The sequence below is a fragment of the Coffea arabica genome, chromosome 4c (genome assembly GCF_036785885.1).
Source record: "Coffea arabica cultivar ET-39 chromosome 4c, Coffea Arabica ET-39 HiFi, whole genome shotgun sequence".
Lineage (NCBI taxonomy): Eukaryota > Viridiplantae > Streptophyta > Magnoliopsida > Gentianales > Rubiaceae > Coffea > Coffea arabica.
The window spans coordinates 12,672,223-12,687,658 of NC_092316.1; the positions used below are offsets into that span (position 1 = coordinate 12,672,223).

The following is a 15,436-nucleotide window of genomic DNA, read 5'->3' on the forward strand; positions in this document are numbered from 1 at the left end:
TTATTCGTTGAATTTATTATTCTGTCCAACAATATTTGACGGGCATCGCCATGTTGATCAGGAGAACTCTGTACTAATGGCTCCTAACATTTGTTTTATTCTCCAATTGGTTCTCTCGTGCAATTTGAAGCTTTTCAAATCATTTCTGGATTGTTCACAGAAACGCAAACAGGGTCAGAGTGAATGAATAGAAGTGATATGATCCAAATGCAATGCATACAATTCTGCTGCTATCATTTGAACTCTTTGTTCAACAAACAATGAGCAGCTTTGAGTGTATATAGCAGCATGCACAAGAAACAAAATGCTCGATCAAAAGTACAACTGTTTTCAGTTCAAATAATTGGTTTCAGCCATTACTTACAAGGGATTATTCCATAATATTCTGCTTTTGCGCCAATCAAGCTGAACTTTGCTTTTGAGTTACACAAGAGGTTTGGAATTGTCGCCCCATTAATGCAGTTTTGTCCAATTGATTACCTAAGTTCTAAATACTAAATGCTCATTAGCCTTCAGAAATAAATGATTCTTCTTGGTACTATAATTAGGGACAAGATCATAAGGAATGCACATGAGAAGTTGGCAGCCAAGAAAGGCAAAGATGAACTATGATAACTATGTAGAGAATCATCATGTGAAGAAGTATATCAAATGCTGTGGTTCAGATTTCTTTTTCCAGATTCTAGTAGTCATTATTTTAATGTTGTTTGCTGGATTGATGAATGGCCTTACATTGGGGTACATGTCTATGAATCTCGTTGATCTTGAAGTTCTTGTGAAGTCTGGTGCATCCAAGAGTCGTCTCTACGCCAGTATGTTCATTTCGACCCCTCTTGTTTCTGCCACCGAAATCCACTTTGTAGATGATATTCTTCTTCTTTAATTTGTTTGCTGCTCCACAAATACCATATCAAATTGCCGATTTCGAATCCAATTTTTATTTCTTTGATGACTACTGTTTGACTTGTAACCCAAAATACCTGACTATACATGCTTAATTTTGAACCTCTGATTGTTCAGCTGATAGTTTGATTATCTAGCCGAAAAACACTGACAAAGGCCATCACAGCATTAAGTGCTAGAAAGGGAAAATCGACAAACGCTCCATTCCTTTGTCTTTTTTAGCCACATTTTTCCACACTCAAAAAGTTTTTATGGTGTTAGCAAGATAAAGAGAAATGAAATTCGTTCATTTTTGTCACTTCAGGAGGCTAAAATTATTGAGCACATCAGCCTAAGAAGGTATATTGTGCAGGGGGACAAATGGAAAGTAGTTTATAAACTGATGCAAAAATCTAGCTTACAAACAACTTAGTTCTATGACTGAGTAGGCGTTTAAAAAGCTTATTATTGCAATTTCTTAGGCATTTCTTGATCATTGATGTGCTTGTTTTATACATGGTGCTTAAACATTCTTACAGGAAGGATATTGTCTCTTGTCAAGAGACGCCATCTGTTGCTCTGCACACTTTTAATCAGCAAAGCCTTTGCTGTGGAGGTAAGGCATAAATATATATATATTGGAAGCACATACTAAATTGGTGTAGCTACAGAGCCTCATATTTGTACTCTTTGCTTCTTTTTCCCCCCAACATGCCAAGACTAGAAGCAAGTTGAGTAAATTCTCTTTTTCAGGCACTTCCTATTTTTCTTCATCATTTGATCCCAGAAACAGCTACAATACTTATTTCTTCAGCACTTATACTTATTTTTAGTGAGGTAAGTTCCTCTCTGGATCCCGGATTGCCCGAACTTATATTGAACCTGATAAATTGTCAGTAAAATAAAAATTTAGTATACCAGAACTTGATAGAATACTTTAATAGGTGTTAGATATATTACCCTTTGTCTTTCTTCTGCTTCTTCTCCCTCTCCTGCTGTGAAGATAAGGGAATAAAAGCTAAGATAGGGCCAAAAGAGGCCAAAACACAAAGTACTTGGAGTGCAAATTCTTAATAACAAATTAGTATATCATTCATTGTTCTGATTTAAAAGGACATTTCATATGCAGATTATACCACATTCTGTGTGTTCCAAGCATGGTTTGGTGGCCGGTGCAGCTATGGCTCCTGCTGTCCATTTACTTGTCTGGATTTGCTTTCCTGCTGCATATCCTATCAGCAAGGTTCCCTAGTTGTCCTAATTTCATGTGTGTCTTTCCAGTGAACCTCCTAATTTAAGTCATAACTGAAGTGTTAAATTTACTCCTCGATATATAGTTTTCGACTACCAACTTATAGTGAAATATCTCTGTCAGCTATTAGACTTTTTGCTAGGAAGAGGGCGTATTGCGCTGTATCGTCGGGCTGAGTTGAAAACACTGGTTGACTTGCATGGAAATCAGGTACGGCTTATTCCTGATTCAACAGGATTCTTTTGTTTTTTTGTGTGGCAATGCTGTGATCTACATATGTAGAGGAAATCATGAGTGGATACCCCTTTTTGTCTCCTGCTTTGTCGTCCAATTTGTATGGATCCAAAACCATGCTCGAGAAACTTTCCTCATTTCGGAATGAATAGGCTGGGAAAGGTGGTGACTTATCACATCATCAGGTATCAATTATCAAAGGCGCACTTGAACTCACTGAAAAAACAGCCAAGATGCAATGACACCTGCATCTGAAATTTTTTCAATTGACATCAACGCAAAACTTGACAGGTAGGACCTATATTTTGACTCACAAGTTGTAACCCGTATAAAAGAAAAAGATTTTTTAAAAAGCCATAGTACAGATGTTTAACATTTTTAACTGTGCAAGCAGGGATTTGTTAAACTTGATCCTTGTAAAGGGACATAGCAGGGTGCCAGTATACCATGACCATCCAAGCCATATCATAGGACTTATTCTGGTAATCTGCTACTGCAACTTCTTTGGTTTTTTGTTTCCCTTTTTGTCTTTGTCATTGTAAAATAGTTCCCCAAGTTCTGCTTCTTTCCTTCCTCTTTGGATGTCTGCTAGACTTTGTAGTTTCCTACTTTTTGTAATTGCTTGTCCTTGATACTGACAACGACGAATGTTGGATAATCTGACCTTTGAATACTCCAGGTACTCAAGCAACAGGAATCTTGTAGAATTGTTTTCCTTTTTACTGATACACCTCATATTTACCATGGAATACTCTGTAAAACAATGCCTGAACGGTTACAAGCATTTGAAAGTATTCCTTTGATGAAAGTTACAAGCATGGTTCAACGTCAATCTGGACCGTTCCATATCGATCTTGGCATATCGGTCGCGGTTTCGACGAGACATAATTTTTTGAAATATTTAATATTCTAAAAATTGTAAAAAAATATGATAAAAATTAGCAAAAATAATAAAAATTCGATCTGATTTGAGATGACTCGGGATGAAACGGAACAACTCGACCATTTTTATCCGTCTCGGAGACGTCTCGGACGAGTTCTTGGCGACTCATTATTTCGAAATCATCCCGTCCCGATATTGGTTGGGGAAGCCCCGTTTCGGTGACAACTCAGCCAAGCCTCGGCCGAGTTGTCTTAGTCTCAGCCGAGTCTTTGAACCATTACAAGTAGTATTTGAGAAAGTCAACTAGTTTTATTGGTATCCAATTTCATCGATTTTGGTCCTGAAATATCAATACTGAATAGTACATATAGTTGAAATTTTACATTTCCAAATCTGATGCTTCTCATTTTCTAGTTTGATGAGCAAGAGTTCCTCACTGTCATCCATTATTCATGTTCTACTTGAGGTTAAGCTACTGAAGATCTTTCTTTTGTGCTTGTTGCTCATATGATAAATGTAAACTGCAGGTGAAAAACTTACTTACGATGAATCCAGCAGAGGAAGTAACAGTAAAGAACATCACAATCCGCTCTATTCCTAGGTATCTGCATCATTCAATTGAGCTCATAAAATGTTCGACTGAAGGAATTAGAAAGAAATTTTTTGTAATATATTTTTGAGAAGAGAAACCTTAAACTCTGTTTACACTGTATTTGTGAGCCCAATAAATGCAGCAAAAAATAATAATAATAATAAAAAGGAAGTTATTAACTTGTATTTTCTGATGTGATCATCCATTGTATCTGATATTCTGATGGTCCTTATAATGCTTTTCTACACTCTCCTTCCTGTACTTGTGTTTGATTCTCACACAGAATGACTGTGCACTGATGATTTGTCCAAGCATAGCAGAAAATTTTCATACACACTGCATTTGAATTTCATATAATTTGGATTTATGTTCCTTGAACAGATGTTTTAGGTTCCAGTGCTGATTTCTACAGAAATAACAAAGATTTGAATTCCATAGACGTTAGATTCAAAATTCAAATAGGGGAAGGAATGCAAACTACTGCTTTCCCTCGTTGGTATAACTTAGTTACATGAAGTAGTTATTTCAACGTACATTTGGAGCTGTTCATCTAGATGAGTGCTGTCATGGTGTATCTGAATTTCATCCATCAACTTCTTCAATGATATTCTTTGACTAATGATTCATACTACATGCGTATTTGCTATGTTATGGGATAAAGTTTAATCATTGACCTGCTAGGGTGCCAGAAACAATGCTGTTAGTTGAATTATTGAATCAGTTTCAGAGAGGGCTAAGCCACATGGCTGTAGTCACTAGACCACGAACTGGCAAGTTTGAGAAGCCGGCTTTTAGACCCCCAGATAATGGTTAGTCTCACCTGCATGTTAGAAGCTGCATTCACCTGTTTCTTAAAGATCTTGAATTGAAAGAGATTTCATCTTCAGAAAGAGAAATAAGGTTAGAAGTTCTTGGTCAAAGCCTTCTGGGGGGAAGAAGCTTCAAAAGATCACTGAGGATGCTGAAGACTTTGCCTGGAAATGACAATGTTTCAAGAAGAAGAAACTCAAGGAGTAGGAGGTGGTCTGGAGAATCACACCCAGAGATCTTGAATATAAGTGATAACCCTCTTTTGACAGTCCCTGAAGAAGAGGAAGTCGTTGGTATAATTACCATGGAAGATGTCATTGAGGAGTTACTGAAAGTAAGGATTCGGTTTTTTTCCCCGCCATTTTAATATATTATTGTTCTACTCATCTCTGAAGAAACATATCCCTTGATCCAGGAGGACATCTATGATGAGATGGATCATCTTGGCTCATCTCGCTCAAGTTTCCGCGGCTCCTCACAAAGAATTTTAAATGATCAGGAAGCAAGATATGGGAGCACTGAATTTAGTGATAGAAGTACAATCAAATTACTTCCCTAGTTTACTAATACAACCGAAGTCTTCTTGATTCTTGGTACGCAAAAATTAGTGAGTAAGAAGCAAAGAAAACTATAGAGTCTATGCTGATTTCTTGAGTTGTCATGATTCTTGATTCTTGGTCGACAAAGAAAAGTGAGTAAGAAGAAAGGATAATAACTATAATCTATGCCGCTGGAAAATATGAGTTTTTTCATTTTTGGCACGGAAGCATGGCAGAGAGAAGGAATGGAATAGGACTCCTCCGGGGGAGCAGATGCATCATGAAATGAAGTAGCCATCGAGCAAAACATTTCGAAGTAGGAGTAATTCATGTTTTGTGTGTGGTCATATATTGCAGCATAGGACTTGTCCTCAAGATTCAATTTTCCTGTTCTCCACACAAAAAGAAGGGATGAAATTTTGCAAAACTTGGTGCATCTCATATTTTCTTATTTGCAATCTCAGTTCATGCTTGACTTTGTCCATAGAAGTGAAGCTACATATCTGTCAACCCTCAAAATTTTGCTGCTATTTTGGTTGTAACTTGGATTATCATGTAAAGCTAGAGCACTATTCGAAACTTATAGCGCTTTAGGTTAGAAAAAGTCTACTTATTCAACACTGCCATGTATAAATTCCAGAAAACAAAAGGAAGAAGAAAAAAAAACTTCTGGAATCTGTTGTTCTATGATTGATAGCAATCCGCATATGACCTTGTAATTAAGATCTGAAACTTTTGCTTTCTCCTATCAGAAATTTTCAATCAAATTTCATATTACATTAATTTCCAACTTGCAAGGAGAAGTTCAGCTTGATATCATGCAACCATCTGTGGTGAGGAGTTGTCTGACTGATATTTCTAAGCTGAAGTCGTGTAAGTTGTATTACTCTGGAATTTTAAGAAGCTTGAGCAGCAAAAGTAATTGATGAGCTTAAACTTATCTGCATGAATTAACCACAGTCCACATGATTATGTGAAATTCTTGTCAAGGCCGTGACCTGGTTACCTCTCCCTACTGTTTGCTCCAATTAGAGTTATGGAAATGCAGTTTACCAAAATATAGTATTTGTTAATGGTTGCCAAAGCAGCACAGATGACTAAGTCTCTGCACAATCTGTGCTTAAAGGTGCATTTTAGTAGTTGTCTATCATTTGATGACTGTTGAACTAAGAGAGCGTGGTTTTCCCATCTCTTCTGGAGGCAATTTTGCGGAGTGCGTACTGCAAGAACTGTGCCGAGTATTATGACGCACGATGTTTCTAAAAAACTCTGTTATCCTCTTCAATCACTTTGGGTGCTCAGTCTAATGATTGCTGAATTGTTTCACTTGCCTCCCGACATGAGTTGATCCGAGAACTCTGATGGTTCCTTACCCATAACTGACTAGCTATTTGTTATAGTGCTCTGGAAAGGGCGCAAACGAGTTGAGTCGAGTCGAATTTCGATTTAATCGAGTTGAATCTCAACATAATTTTATGAAACTCAAGCTCGACGAGCTCAAAATAAATTTGAGTCAAGCACAAGCTTAAAAAAATAAAAAATAGTTACTTTATTTTTTAAAAAATGAATAAAATAATAATTTTTCTTAACAAATAATAAAATATTAAGAATATAAATGTAATTTTACTATTAAAATAAAAAATAATATATACATATAATCGAACTCAAGTCGACTCGCGAGTTAACGAACTTAGTATTTTTTACCTTGAACTCAAGTCGAGCTGCTCGCGATTAGCTCGCGAGAGGTTCGATTCATTTGCAGCTCTAGCGAGAAGTTTAATTCGTTTGCAGCCCTATCTAGAACGAGGGTTTTGGAGTTTTAGAAATGAGATTTTAGTTAAAGACAGTTTCTGCAGGCTTGCCTAATAATCAACAGCATTACCTTGTAGGAGACAAAGATCATCAAGAATGTGCACAAACTATATCTGAAAATAGGGCAATCTGTGCTTATGGAAATTATTATGTGTTTCTCTACCATCTGTGTACAGTTACAAGTCTGTTAGCACTGGAAAATGGTTGCATGAACAAGATTTGCTCTACTTGCTTTACTAGATTTTGTGTGCTGCAAACCAAAATTTAATGCAGCACCCCCCCTTATGGTCTCTTGCACCTACTGTAACAGTATGCTGTATTTCTGTAACACCATTCAAAATCTGATCTTCAAAAGAACCTTGGTTGTCATGGATAGCATTCTTGATTTCCTGTTTAGCAAGTATATTCAAGGGAGAAAACCAACTTTTTCCTTCTGGAGCTGAGTTTGGCTTCAAGACTGAATTCAGCACGCATTACCGAGCACATTGATAAGACCGCGGGAACCATTTTGACAGAAGAAAGTGTTTCAGCTTAATTACCAGAACAAAAAGACCATAACATGGTATGTGCAGCAATGCCACAGATGAGTACCTGAAATATCCATTTTAGACATATAACTCATTAGTTAGTCTAAGAAGCAGAATGTAATCAGACCTACTGCTTGATCCTTGGTCATTAACATGAAATATTAAGGTTAAAGAAATATCAGATAAGTCCTCAAAAGCATCTCATCTGAACAACAATCTGAAAAAATACAACTAGGCTTTGCATTGTATCAGAGCACCAGAACCAGGGAAAGGGCATTGAAAGAGAAAACGAGAGGAAAATATAGGTGAATCTTTCCTACTTCATTCTGATGGCTTTTAAAAGAGTACAAAGGGCCAAAACTGTGTACTTCTAATTGGATCTTAAAGATTGAAGGCAAAACATATCTGAATACCAAGACAAGTTATGGATCAAACTCGAAAATCGATCACTACATACAAATTTTTTTCTTTCTTGACTAATAATTGAAGAAAAGACCTCTCCTCTAGACCAACTTATAATGAGCATCTCAATCTTCATGTAGGAGTTTTGCGAGAATACGTACCACAGCGGAGCATATGGAGATGATAAATCAAGGAATGGATAGGGCCACCTGTTTCAGAAATTATGTTATTTATGATACCAGAAACGTAAACAAGCATTTATATGAAACGAAGATGGAAGAAAGAGACTAGCTTACCAAAGTGAAATACAAGCATGAACAATCCATTGAAAAATGACATAAACAACCGTCCATAGGACAAAGTATGCAATTCGGAACCAAGGGAACCGCTGAAAATGAAGTAACAGAATACAGTAAGTCGCGACTCATGATAAGAACTAGGAAATGAATATTAAAGCAGCAAGATAACCCTCACCAAGCAGTTTAATGCAGTCTCACCAAGCAGAAAAACGGCATTGATTGAGTGCATATTTATAATCAACTGCAAAATGAAAGTTCCACAATCAGTTAGAAAAAGAAAAGTAAGTTTGAGAAGCTAGAAGCAGATTTTCTTGGATACACCATACATTGGAACTTTGATGATTTTCCCATTGCAGACACCTTGTCTATGTAACAAACTTAGAAGTGCATGAATTTCATACACTAGATGAGGCAAGTTTGGGTATATTGTAGGGTACAAGCTGCATAAAAGCTGGCTCCTTAGAACCTCTGGATGTTAGAGCCAGGCACATGCACAGACTATGGCCTTTATACCATAGTCTTAGAAAGCAAAATCCTAGTTAAGCTGAGAGCAAAAAAGTCCACTCATATAAAGCAAAATTCTCAAGTTCCAGAAGGTTTCTGCTGAAAGGCAGTTCATCAAGTATCATTTGGTATGATTTATCAAATTTTGATTCGAAAACATTTCCATGTGGTAGCACACGTAAAGTTGCGTAAACACCGAGCATTATGACGCTTATTACAATCTCAATGAAAACTGAAAGAACTTCAAGCTGTTATGATACTTACAAAATTCAGTCTGTAATCTTTGATGGCAAGAAACGGTACAATTATGAACCAAAACACGCAATCTGTCAGCAATACAGCTCCAGCATTCATCTAGAAAACAGTAATAGCTTATTTGTCAAAATTTGGTGCACAAAATTAAAAAAGATTTACAATTTTTGAATGTGTTTATTATCTTAATTGAAAACGTAATGTTTACTGTATCTGGAGGAGGTAAGGGTGGTCAATGGAGAATACTGACACTGCTCTCACTTCTTAGGAAATATCACTAGCTGCATCTGTCCATACCTGGAAAATGATCTGAAACACATAACCCCAAAAACTAGCAATCTTCCGATCATGTAGTTGCTCACTAGGGTCAAAGTCTTTTGCACCATTGGACACATTTGAGTTTTCTGCAGCATTTCTGGAGGTTCCATCAGCACCATGCTCAGTATCAACTCTCTCATCATCATATCGAGCACCGATTCTATTGTGATATTGGTAACATCCATACATGGAGAGCACAGATCCAAGCTACAATATAACAATTTTCATAAGCAAGGGTACAAGATAAAAATGCTTACTATCAGAGGTTCCATTGACTTACGGCAAAATAGAAAGTAACCAATGTAAAGGTCCACCTGCCAATCACCCAATAGCAAAATTAGATGCATTTTCCATGCCAACGAATGTTCACAACAAAAGGGAGTAGGAGGTAGCAAATCCAGCGGATAACACATCTGCAATTCATAAAGGAGGTATTTGCCCTGATTTTCCATTATGTGCCAAAATTAATATCCACCAAAGCATTTGTCTAAGCCTGAACCTTGATTTTAGATAGCTCAGAAGAAACAGAAAAGGAAATTCAGGGAACTTACTGTGTATAGTATAAAAAAATGCCTCCTCCATCAACGGCAACATTTAGGATCAGCATTGTTAGGATCGGGCCAGGAATAGACAAACTCAAGTTAGCACAAAGTAGGCGGTATAACCGACCATATAATAGATAGGCGGTAGATACCAGCCATATAATAATTAGGCGGTAAAACCGACCATATAAAGACGGATAACAAAACAAATAAAAGACACAGAAGATTTACGTGGTTCGGTCAAATTGACCTACGTCCACGGGCGAGGGAGGAGCAATATTTCTACTATGAAGAAGAAATACAAAAGACCGTAGGAAAGTGGTTCCTAGGCCAATAGGCACTTACAAAAGAGTTTAGAAAATATTCCTAAACTCAAAATAAGAGAGCCTAAAATATTTGACTAAATGGGCTAAATGACTCAAGAAGCTAATAGCCCATATAACTCTCTTAAGTGGTGCACTTAAACTTCTCAAAGGCCTTCTCTATTTATAGGAAACAATGGAGGCTATTCCCTCAGCTTCTGGCGATGTGGGATTACAAAATTCTGCCACAGTCAAGAATCAAGAATTGCGGCTGCAGCAAGAAGTCAAGAGTTGCTGCTGTGGCTTGACTTTAACAAATCTCCACCTTGGCATAATTTTGAGTACCACTATCGACAATAGTAAAATTGCTCCACCTTCTCCACATAAGCCCCAATGGGCATAAATCACCAACAATGAATACCAATCAAGTTCAAGCACTGTTTGAACTTGTAAATTGGAAGAGGTTTCGTAAACATATCAGCTGGATTGTCCTTAGTATTGATTTTCTGAATAAGGACTTTTCCCTCAGCAATGATATCCCGAATGAAGTGATACTTCACATCAATGTGTTTTGTCCTCTCATGATACATCTGATCTTTAGTCAAGTGTATGACACTTTGACTATCACAGTGAATATCAGTAACACCTTGATATAGACTTAGCTCGCTAAATAAACTCTTCAACCACAAGGCTTCTTTGATTGCCTCGGTCACAGCCATATATTCTGCTTCAGTAGTAGACAAAGCTACGACAGGTTGTAGAGTAGCTTTCCAACTAACAGCACAACCGCCAATGCAAAATACATAGCCTGAAAGTGATCTTCTCCTGTCAAGATCTCCAGCGTAGTCTGAGTCTACAAAACCAACCAAAGTGTTATTATTTCTTCCAAACTCCAAACATGCATTTGAAGTACCTCGCAAGTATCTGAGAATCCACTTCACAGCCTGCCAATGTGTTTTACCAGGGCAAGACATATATCTGCTAACAACACTGACTGCTTGTGCAATATCTGGACGAGTACAAACCATTGCATACATAATACTGCCGACTGCACTGGAATAAGGTACACGTGCCATATAATCTTCCTCTTCATCTGATTTTGGTGATTGAGCAGCAGATAGCCGAAAATGGCTAGCAAGAGGAGTAGATACTGGTTTAGCATCTTTCATGCCAAAACGCTCCAAAACTTTCTCAAGGTAATTTTTCTGGGTCAAGAACAACTTCCCTACTCCTCGATCTCGCTTGATATCCATGCCAAGAATTTTCTTAGCTGCTCCCAAATCTTTCATTTCAAATTCACTATTTAACTGCAGTTTCAAAGTGTGAATTTCTGACAAATTCTTGGCAGCAATGAGCATATCATCAACATAAAGCAGCAAATAAATGAAAGAACCATCATTTAACTTCCGGAAGTAAACACAACTATCATACATGCTCCTCAAATAACCATGACCCAACATAAAGGAATCAAACCTTTTATACCATTGTCTTGGAGACTGCTTCAATCCATATAAGGATTTCTTCAATAAGCAAACATGGTCTTCCTTACCTTCAATTTCAAAACCCTGGGGTTGTTTCATATAAATTTGTTCTTCAAGTTCGCCATGTAAGAAAGCTGTCTTAACATCAAGCTGCTCTAACTCCAAATCATACATGGCAACTAAAGCAAGTAAAACACGAATAGAGCTATGTTTAACAACAGGTGAAAACACATCATTAAAATCAACACCTTGTACCTGACTATAGCCCTTTGCAACTAATCGTGCTTTATACCTTGCATCTTCAACCCCTGGAATACCTTCCTTCTTCTTGAAGACCCACTTGCAACCGACAATTTTCTTAGCTGACGGCGGCTTTACAAGAACCCAAGTTTCATTACGATGAAGAGATTCAATTTCTTCATTCATCGCAATCAACCACTTTGCAGAATCATCACAAGAAACTGCTTCTGAATAGGTGGAAGGCTCACCAACTGCATCAGTTTCTTCTGCAATAGACAAAGCATATGCAACTAAATTTGCATATCTTTGTGGTGGTCGAATGTCTCTCCTTTGTCTATCTCTGGCTATGGAATATTCCTCTTCTTCTGAACTATCTTCCACAGTAGACTCAGGTGCATCTACTGGCATTTGTTGAATAGAAGATTTGGTCTGAGAAGGACCAGAACTGCCAATATCAAGCTCCACCTGCTTCTGTGTACTATCAGTAGTACAAGGACTGGAAGACTCCTTCTTGGAAGATAACATAGACAATTCATCAAAAGTAACATCTCTACTGATCACAAATTTTGGAGATTTGGGATCAGGACACCATAATCTGTATCCTTTCACCCCAGAAGCATACCCAAGAAAAATGCACTTTTTAGCCCTAGGCTCCAATTTTCCATCATTCACGTGCATGTATGCTGGACACCCAAAAACTTTTAAATTGGAGTAATCAGCAGGAGTACCTGACCAAACTTCCTCAGGAGTTTTGAAATCAAGAGATGCAGAAGGAGAACGGTTGACAATATAACAGGCCATATTGATCGCCTCTGCCCAAAAGTCGTTTGTCAACCCTGCATTGGAGATCATACATCTTGCTCTCTCCAAAAGCGTTCTGTTCATACGTTCAGCCACACCATTTTGTTGAGGCGTCATCCTGACGGTGTGATGCCGAACAATTCCTTCATTCTTGCAGAATTCATTAAATTCACCTCCACAAAATTCCATGCCATTATCTGTTCTCAACCGCTTAATGTGTTTTCCTGTTTGCTTCTCAATCAAAACTTTCCATTGCTTGAAAGTTAGGAAAACATCATTTTTATGCTTAAGAAAATATACCCAAACTTTCCTTGAATAATCATCAATGAAAGTCAACATGTACTTGACACCTCCTTTAGAAGAAGCACGAGAAGGCCCCCAGAGGTCTGAATGAATGTAGTCCAAAGTTCCTTTTGTCCTGTGAACTGCCGACAACTGGAAGCTAACTTTCTTCTGCTTTCCAAAAATGCAATGTTCACAGAGTCCCATCTTTCCAATACTTTGACTACCAAGAAGACCTCGTTTGCATAAAATAGATAAGCCCTTCTCGCTCATGTGCCCCAATCTCATGTGCCATAATTTGGTAAAATCAGAATCAGACAAAGTTGATGTAGAAACAGCAGCAGCACCTGTAACAGTAGATCCCTGCAAAATATACAAAGTACCAGATCTGTGTGCCTTCATAACAACAAGAGCTCCTCGAGTGATTTTGAGAACTCCGTCTCCACCTGAATACCTGCACCCGATAGACTCAAGAGTGCCCAAAGAGATGAGATTTTTCTTCAAATCTGGAACATGTCTAACATCTGTGAGCGTCCTCACAATACCATCGTACATTTTAATCCGGATTGTGCCTTTGCCAACAACTTTACAAACAGCGTTGTTGCCCATTAAGACAACTCCACCTTCAGTTGATTCATATGTTGAAAACCAGTCCCTATTGGGACACATATGATATGAACAACCCGAATCTAAAATCCACTCATTGTTAGACCTAAAATTATTTTCCGTTGCACAGAAAATAGTTCCATCATTCTCATCAGCTGCTATACTAGCCTCAGCGGATTCAGTATTTTTCTCAACAAATTTCCCTTTTTGCTTTTCTTTATTTTTCAATTTAAAGCAATCAGAGATAACATGGCCCTTCTTTTTACAATAATTGCACACCACATTTTTATGTCTGGATTTGGATCTACTTCTATTTTCTGTGTTTCTCTTTTCAGATCTACCCCGAACAAACAAGCCATCGGCTTGACTCCCACTAGTTTCCCCAGTAATGTCCCTATCTATCTGCTCTTTAGATTTTAATGCAGATTTAATTTCCCGATACGAAATTGTCTCCTTTCCATAAATCATAGTATCGCGAAAATGCTTAAAAGACTGGGGAAGGGAACACAAAAGTAATAGGGCTTGATCTTCATCATCAATTTTCGAATCTATATTCCCCAAATCCATAATAATGGAATCAAATTTATCAAGATGGGAGAGTATAGATGTACCTTCAGACATCCGAAGCATGTACAAACTCTGCTTCAAATATAGCCGATTTTCGACTGTCTTCTTCATATACAAGGCTTTCAATTTATCCCACATAGCCTTGGCCGAAGTCTCCGTTGCTACCTCACGCAATACCTCATCGGAGAGGTTTAAGATTATGCTGGATCTGGCCTTCTTATCCATATCGGCGAAATCCGCATCCTTGACTTCTTCTGGTTTGTTCTCGATTCCGTGAATCGCTAGATCAACTCCGTCTTGAACAAGAATGGCCTCCATCTTGAGCTGCCACATTCCGAAGTTGACATTCCTGTCGAATTTCTCGACAACCGTCTTTGTTATCGTCATTGTTGCCACAAAATCTGTAACGTGAAGTTTGTCTCAAAAAAAACTGGCCAAACAAATATGCAAGTCTCGTGAGCGGGCCCCACAGGGTGAGCGGACCCCACGAGATAAGCGGGCCCCACGGGGGATGAAAGGACCCCACAAGATGAGCGGGCCCCACAGATAAACGGACCCCACAGGATGAGTGGGCCCCACAGGATGGACGGACTCCACCAGATGAACCTGTCTTGCAAAATGTAATAACCAGCTCTGATACCAGTTTGTTAGGATCGGGCCAGGAATAGACAAACTCAAGTTAGCACAAAGTAGGCGGTATAACCGACCATATAATAGATAGGCGGTAGATACCAGCCATATAATAATTAGGCGGTAAAACCGACCATATAAAGACGGATAACAAAACAAATAAAAGACACAGAAGATTTACGTGGTTCGGTCAAATTGACCTACGTCCACGGGCGAGGGAGGAGCAATATTTCTACTATGAAGAAGAAATACAAAAGACCGTAGGAAAGTGGTTCCTAGGCCAATAGGCACTTACAAAAGAGTTTAGAAAATATTCCTAAACTCAAAATAAGAGAGCCTAAAATATTTGACTAAATGGGCTAAATGACTCAAGAAGCTAATAGCCCATATAACTCTCTTAAGTGGTGCACTTAAACTTCTCAAAGGCCTTCTCTATTTATAGGAAACAATGGAGGCTATTCCCTCAGCTTCTGGAGATGTGGGATTACAAAATTCTGCCACAGTCAAGAATCAAGAATTGCGGCTGCAGCAAGAAGTCAAGAGTTGCTGCTGTGGCTTGACTTTAACAAGCATTAATACTAGCACAATAAAAGCAACAATTCTGTATCCCAGCAGCCAAACAGGATGTATGCTTCTGAGGCAGGGCCTCCAAACTTCATCTTCATACACAACTCCGGCT

At 38.2% G+C, this 15,436-nt stretch overlaps 1 pseudogene; it reads left to right on the forward strand.

Annotated features, from left to right (window-relative positions):
• Window positions 1-578: 578 nt before the first annotated feature.
• LOC113739005 (DUF21 domain-containing protein At2g14520-like) lies at window positions 579-6,049 on the forward strand (annotated as a pseudogene).
• Window positions 6,050-15,436: the final 9,387 nt, after the last annotated feature.